General features: G+C 41.6%; 1 protein-coding gene across 5 annotated transcripts in view; it reads left to right on the top strand.

The window, feature by feature from the left end:
* Window positions 1-272: 272 nt before the first annotated feature.
* nsd3 (nuclear receptor binding SET domain protein 3) overlaps window positions 273-7,349 on the top strand; it is a 106,102-nt gene continuing 99,025 nt past the window's right edge. Inside the window, exon 1 of one of the 5 annotated variants that reach the window (XM_043681453.2) lies at window positions 273-699. The gene's annotated coding sequence lies outside the window, so the exon portion shown is untranslated. Of the gene's footprint in view, window positions 700-1,012; window positions 2,868-7,349 lie in introns of those variants that run through there. The other 4 variants (XM_043681452.2, XM_087984198.1, XM_043681450.2 and 1 more) reach the window with 4 other exon arrangements.

The raw sequence follows: 7,349 nt of genomic DNA, 5'->3' as shown, positions 1-7,349 counted from the left end.
AACCCACAAATTTCATGAATGAAAAGAAACCCAAACCTTCAGCACAGGCAAGTGCTTGCAAATGGGGGAGGGTTGGATTAGCAGGGCTTTGGAGGGAGGAGTCCGAGCCAGAAGCAGTTACCAGCGTTTGGTTCTCTGTCCCTGCCAGCCAGCAGCACTTGTTGTTGGCGGAGCTGTCAATCAGCGAATGGACTACATGTCCCGTGATGCTCCGCTGCATGTGCGGGGCCCGGCAGCCAATGGGGGTGCGAGGCCCGGGGCCTTTGTGCGGCCGCGGAGGGAAGGCGGCCAAAACAACACGCACAGGCGGCGAGGCAGCGCACCACAGGCCCGGGGCCCCGGGTGGCGAGACCAGCCAGGCCAAGCCGCAGTCCCAGCCCCAGCCCCAGCCCCGAGCGGCAGCTTCAAAACACCACAGAGATCTCCCCACCCCCGCGTCGTTCTCCATCCCCTCCTCCTCTGTCAAAGCTGCAGCCGCCATCTCGCCAGTCTGACAATGGCAGCTCCAAAACGACGGAGGTAAAAAAAGAGAGAGAAAAAAACCTTCTCCCAGCCCGTCCCACCCCCACTCACTTCCCTCCCCATTAAAGCTGCGAGCGGCCTGGACATCCTTCTCTCCTTCCTCCTGGATTAATTCAGTCTCTGAATCCCCAGCAAGCTGAGCCTTTCTGGCTCTGACTAGAATGGAACAACCTGCAGGTAGTAGTGTTTGTTTTTTTTTCTGTTTTCCAACACTTCTCATCTTCAGGACAAGTATTTTTTTTTCCTTAAATTTGTGACATTCAGCTGTCATTTCATATTTTGTTCCATGGAGTGATAATTCCCCTGGTGGTGTGGATGGACAGTGAGATACTGTTTTTTTCTTCCTTCGCTACATGTTGTTTGGCGAGAGGGGCATGAGTGAGGATGAAGGGGGGGGGGAAAGGTACAAGCTAGATTTAAAGGGGCATTGGCAGCCATATTGCAGCAGTCTGTCTCCTGCTGATGACTGAGGATGCAACATTAAGTTTCATCTCAAAATCCAATAATCTGGTCTGTAGGTTAAGTGTACTTGTTTGGCAAGGTGTTAAGTAACTATCCTCCTCTTTCCCCTGCCTCATTTCGGCCCAACCTCCTGCTCTGAGACATTAACATTTCTATTTGCTTTTTTTTGTAAGGGCAATTCTTGCAGATGTGGGGATGGTGGTGGAAAAGATCAGGGCAACTTGTCATCTGTCTGAGCTGTCAGAGGTTTTTCTGAGAAATGATTTTTGACAGGTGACGTTCCTGCCTTGTTCAGTTTTTGATGTCCATGTTTGTCAGCAGATGAGATGACATTCAAAATGTAACCATAGCACTTGTTGTCATTTTGGAAAGAAAACAGTGGGAAGAAGAATGTTTGTGAGCAGAAGCTGACACAATTAATGAAACTTAAAAATTTATTTCTGAGCTTAAATGTGGTTGTAAACTTAAAACTTCTTTGCAACAAAAAGTATGTATTTTACTGACAGTTGCTTGTATAGATTTTTACAACAGACATGGAGGCCATTTGGCCCATAGTGCCTCAGCTAGTTCTTTCACAGATTTCTCTTGTTGTCTTACTCTTCTGATTTCACCAAAACTATTTCAGTGTGTTCTTTCCAAGCCTATCTGCAATCTATTTTTAATGTTACTTCTGCTTCTACCAAAAGGAACATTGAAAAACAGCTTGTTCACATGCCAAGATCTTTTTTATTTGTTCATAGTATGTGGATGTTGCTGGCTAGTCTAGAATTTATTATCGATCCCTTATTACCTTTGATCTGAGTGGCTTGTTGCACAGTTTCAGAGGGTGGTTCATGTGTGGAATGAACTTTGGAGAAAGTGGTGTATTTGTACCCACATACAATGTGTAAAATACATTTGGATAAGGACATGAAGAGGAAAGGTTTTGAGGGATATGGGCCAAGAATAGGCAGATGGGACTACTTAAGTTTGGGATTATGTTTGGCATGGACTGTTTGAACTGAAAGTTCCGTTTCTGTGCTGTATGACTCTTTGACAGCCACATGTCACCTGTGTTGTTGTGGATCTGGAGTCACATTTGGGCCAGATCAGGAAAGGATAGCAGATATTTTTCTCAGAAGGATGTTGGTGAACCAGATGGGTTTATATGACAATTGACGGTGTTTACATGATTGCTGTTACAGTCATAGAGTCATAGAGGTGTACAGCACAGAAACAAACCCTTCGGTCTAACTTGTCCATGCCGACCAGATTGCCCCTCTCACCCTAAACCTATGCCCTCTAGTTCTGGACTCCCCCCCCACCCCAATGAAAAGATTTTGTCTATTTATCTTATCCATGCCCCTCATGATTTTATAAACTCCGATGAGGTCACCTCAGCCTCCAACGCATCAAGGAAAACAGCCCTAGCCTATTCAGCCTCTCTCCACAGCTTAAATCCTCCAACCCTGGCAACATCCTTGTAAATCTTTTCTGAAGCCTTTCAAGTTTCACAACATCTTAGACTAGTTTTCAAAAAAAAATTCAGACTTTTTAAATGGAATTCAGATTTGACTATTCACCACAGTGGATTCAAGCTGATATTCCCGGAACATTAATGACTGTGAATAATGTAGTGATAGCAACACAATGCCACAGCCTTTCTTCTGACGAGAAAGTACTGCCTGAAAGTGTGGTGGAGGTGGGTTTAAGCCAAGCATTCAGAAGATAATTAGGTTATTATCTGAAAAGGAAGCATGTGCAGGATTATGTGGAGAATGAAATTAAGAGCATGACTAATTCAGAGAGGCAGAGAAGACAAGATGGCAGACTACTTCATGATGACAGTCCCATGATCCTGTGCTCACACATTGAAGTGGTGCATTAAGTAGCATAATCACTATGTGAGTATGATATTTTTTCCCAAATTTTTTAAATCTGTGTCTTCCGGTTACTGACTCCAATACTGAAAGTGGGAGCATATTATCCTTATGCGTTTAGTTTATCTTTATCTCTCATAACTTTTGAACATCTTTTTTGAATCTCAACATAATGCTTTAAGAACAATCTCAGTTTACCTTGTCACTTCAGATATCCAATGTTCCTCATCTCTGATACCATCTTGTAAATACCATCTTGTAAATCTCTTCTGAAATCTTTCCAAGGAGTTAATGCTCCTGTTCAAGTTCAGTGCAGTACTCCAGGTTATATTGTACAAGTAGTTTATAAAGATGCTTTTTTATACTCTGTTTTATTTATAAAGGCAGGAATCCTGATTTTTAGTTTTGAAATTGTCAAGCCACTTTAAAGTATGTACATAAGCAAACCATCACCACCACCCCACCCACCCAAGTCTCTCCTTCTGTACTCCTAATTACATTGCATCATTAATTTGTAGTATCTCTCCTGAAATTTCCTTTCAACATGTGTCATTTCAAATTTGTTTAGTTGTCTGTCTATAGCTTCCTAAGTCTGGTGCTATCCTCCTCACTGTTAACTGCACTTAGGGAGTTTCATATTACCTGCAAGCTTTGAACTTGTATGCTTAAAAACAGAAATCCAGGTCATTGACACATCAAAGAGACCATTTATCTTAATCCCAACCTCTGACGGGCACTCTGCTGTATATAGGTGACAATGAGAACTGCAGAAGCTGGAGATCAGAGTCTAGATTGGAGTGATGCTGGAAAAGCACAGCAGGTCAGGCAGCATCCAAGGAGCAGGAAAATCGATGTTGGAATGATTCCTGATGAAGGGCTTTTGTCTGAAACGTTGAGTTTTCCTGCTCCTCAGACTCTGCTGTATCTGTCCAACTATTATGCAACTCTCCTGTTTTATGACTCTATGAGCCAGTTGTGTGACAACACTGCCATTACCCCTTTAATACAAGTAGCTGCAATTTTCTCGTCAGTTTTGTTAAACTAATGGATGACTTTCTTTCTCCTCATTGATTTTGAAAGTCCATGTATACCACATCAACATCTTTCAACATTTCATCAAACAACAAAATCCGATTTGCCTATCCAAATCTTTTTTAAAAATTCAACAGCAGCTGTATCATATTAGTTCATTTTTTTCCAAGTAACCGTTCTTTTCTGCAGGTTCCTGACTCCCTGAGAGTAATTTTAGGCTTACTGACCTGTGTTTCCTGGGTTATCTTGTGTTTTTTGCATATTTGTGTATGACAGCCCTCCTAGCCTCTGAGACTGATGTATACCCAAAGACAATAGAACGATGATGGCTCCAGCACTGCCATCACTCCTTTTATACCAGATGCTGTATCTTCCTGGCCATGGGTACTTGGGGTATGGATAATCCTTTAAGTATGTTCACCATATGAACTGTTTGCCAATTTAATTTTTTTTGTATTACCTCTTCCTCCACGAAAGGGCTGTACAACGTTTGACACGTTTGTTGGTGAAGAGAAGTCTCAGAATAAGGGAACTGACATTCTGCACTGAGATGAAGGGGAATTTCTTCACTCAGGGTGGGAATCTTTGGAAATCACGACCACGTCAGGTTGTGGAGGCTCAGTTATTGATGATGTTCAAGGCTGAGATTGATACATTACTAGAAATAGTAGATTTCAAAGCATATAGGGATGCTGTGGGAAAGTGACTTTTAGGGAGATGATCAGCCATGATCTAGAGTTGCTCAGTAATAGTTCGTAGGTCTCCTGCAATTTCTGTGTAATTGCGTTGACATCCTTTTCTTGCGTGATGACTGGATACTGCTCTTTCAGTCTCAGCCTTGCCCTCTGCCTCCACAAGATTGTCATTTTTTTTGTCCCTGATCAGCCCTGTTTTTAGCCTCCTTCCTTTTCATCCTTTTTCCTTCTGCTTTTCATTGACATTTGACTTTTCAGATTCATACTCCGCCCTGATTTTATCCATGAGATGCTTTGTGTTTTTACATGAGCACTTTAAACAACTCTTGTCTGACACTGTTGGGATTTAGGTGCTGAACAAAACAGTCTGATTCCAGTGAGGTCAATAGTTAACTGAAGAGAATGTTTCACCTGGGCGATAACTCAGAATGTGAGATGGATAACAGATCACTTCCTGCTTTGCACATGAGCTGTTGTTTACCCGGTTTGAATTTCTGTGTGCCATGTTGGTCTACTCACCAGAACAGCTGTGTGGTAGTTCTACTACCACTGACTGTCTCTGGTGTGCTTTATAAATACTCCTGAGTATATTGTTAGGCAATTTGCTAGGGATGTTGGAAAATCACACTTGTTATCTTGGTTCACCCATAAGGAAGGGCTGTTTTGATGAGATGTAGGAGGACTCCTGTGGACCCAAACCCAAGCGTGAAATGGCTGACCCTTGAGAGAGCATTGAGGGAGGAAATAAAGTTTGTTGCAACATAGCTGTTTCCCAAACACGGCATTGTTTAAAATCCTTAGTCAGCCTTTACTGATCAGTGAAGCTTTTAAATCCATTTAGTTCAGTACGATGATACAATCTGAAGTAGTATGAAATTGACCGTGTTGGCTTTTCTATATGGAGCAACATCACTGAATTAGATTGTTGCAATATGATTGAAAATGATTCAAGCGAAGTGAAATTGATGTTTATGATTGTTTGTTAGAAAAGATAGTATCCAAACTTGTAGAGCCATAAGATAATTTCTCGCCCTCACTTTTGCATGTCAGACCTTTCTCCCTGGTAAAGCACCAAATCATTGATGCTTTTTAGCCAAATAAAATGGAGGGGAGGAAGAGAATAATGTGTTTCTGACCAAACCGGTTTTATATGTCAGGTAATGTGGTTTCACTAAATATCATTCTGCTCAGAGAAGACTGTGACGAATACAGTCCTTGTCACCAGACTGGCTTTTCTGATGACAATGGTGCTACAATTTTTCAAATGGCTCCATTGATGTTTTTCAAGAAGGTCTAGTTTTTGCATTGTTTATTTCAGAAGGGAATTTTATTTCATCATAAGCAAAGGATTGTAGTGTCTATCTGTGCTTCCATGTTTGTGGTGTTTTAAAATGCTGCGCCTAACAGTGCAGATGATGTAGAGGGAAAGGATGTGGGTTCATGATCAGAAACCACGCAAGTTCCTGTCCTTGTTGGCTCTCTGTGGGGAGGGAGGGAGGGAGGGAACGTGAGCAGCTGAGTCATTCAGTGCACCAACAAACTGCTCAGCTGCTCACTGCACATCTGGGAACAGATTTATTTTCAACTGTGGAGAATGCCCCATATTGCTGCAGAGGGGAAGGGGACACATGTCAGCAACCATATTCTCGATTCAGAGTGGGCAAAAAACAGTGATAAAGCAGCTTCTTATTCAGGAGAAAAGGTCATCCATCACTCTTTTACTTGATGTGCTGTGCTGCCAATCTCTGTTAATTTTTTTCTGATGTTCTGTTTTGAGCTGATCACCACAAATATGTAGGCATTGCCTTCAGAAGCAAACCATCAATTGGTAATATGAGATGGTGATGTAAATTACTGCAGTTTTGAGCTGATTGAGATTTTTCATTGCCTCCCCCACCCCAAAAAAAAACAGGGCACTCTCTCAATAATCCCATTTTCTCTCTTCAACCTGAGGTTGATCCCTGCATGCGTAGATCTCTGTAGGCCCTGCCAGAGTACAGCCTGGCTGATAACTCAATCTCGTTTTCTTTTTACTCTTCCACCACTCCCCCCGCCCCCAACTTGGTAAACTAAGAAGCCAATTGCAGTGTGATCGAATTATTCAGCTCCATTTAGACTACAGCTGACTTCTGTTAACAGAAAAATTGTTTGAAAGAAAAAATCAATCATGAATTTGTATATGTTGTAAAGAAAAGAACTACCTAGTTTGCACAGTTTACCATAATATTAACTAGACTCAAGTACAACCTGAGGACTTTGCTGGTATCTGGGGATTATTTGGTACATTAAATCATTAAGTCTGTTTAGGTGTTTTATTCATTTGCATGAGGTCACTTGGGAATTCTATGTAAATATTGCAATATACAGGGAGCTTTGTGGTAGACCTGTCATTCCTTGATTGAAATTAATTTGTCGGTTCATGCTCCTCCCATAATTTGAAAAAAAAGAAAAACTGTGTTTCCAGTGTTGATTGAAAATATATTCAGCAATGCAGTGTTTGCTATGATGTATGTTCTTAATAAAAAATAAAAGCAAATTACTGTGGATGCTGGAATCTGAAACCAAAAGTGAAAATGCTGGAAATTCTCAGCAGGTCTGGCAGCATCTGTAGGGAGAGAAAAGAGCTGACATTTCGAGTCTAACTGACCTTTTGTCAAAGCTGCCAAGTATGTTCGGATGTTGAGTGAGTTCTCCTAAGAACTAAACAAAGAAACAGTAGAAAGCTGAAGTATTTTTTAAATTAAGGAAGAAGCATTGACTGAGTTTGTTCATTGAGAAA

This window comes from Chiloscyllium plagiosum, unplaced genomic scaffold (genome assembly GCF_037043375.1).
Source record: "Chiloscyllium plagiosum isolate Xiang-an unplaced genomic scaffold, Cpla_swu_hap1 HiC_scaffold_48, whole genome shotgun sequence".
NCBI classification, from domain to species: domain Eukaryota; kingdom Metazoa; phylum Chordata; class Chondrichthyes; order Orectolobiformes; family Hemiscylliidae; genus Chiloscyllium; species Chiloscyllium plagiosum.
The sequence above is the reverse complement of the archived record's forward strand: the minus strand, read 5'-3'. Positions and strand labels throughout refer to the sequence as shown.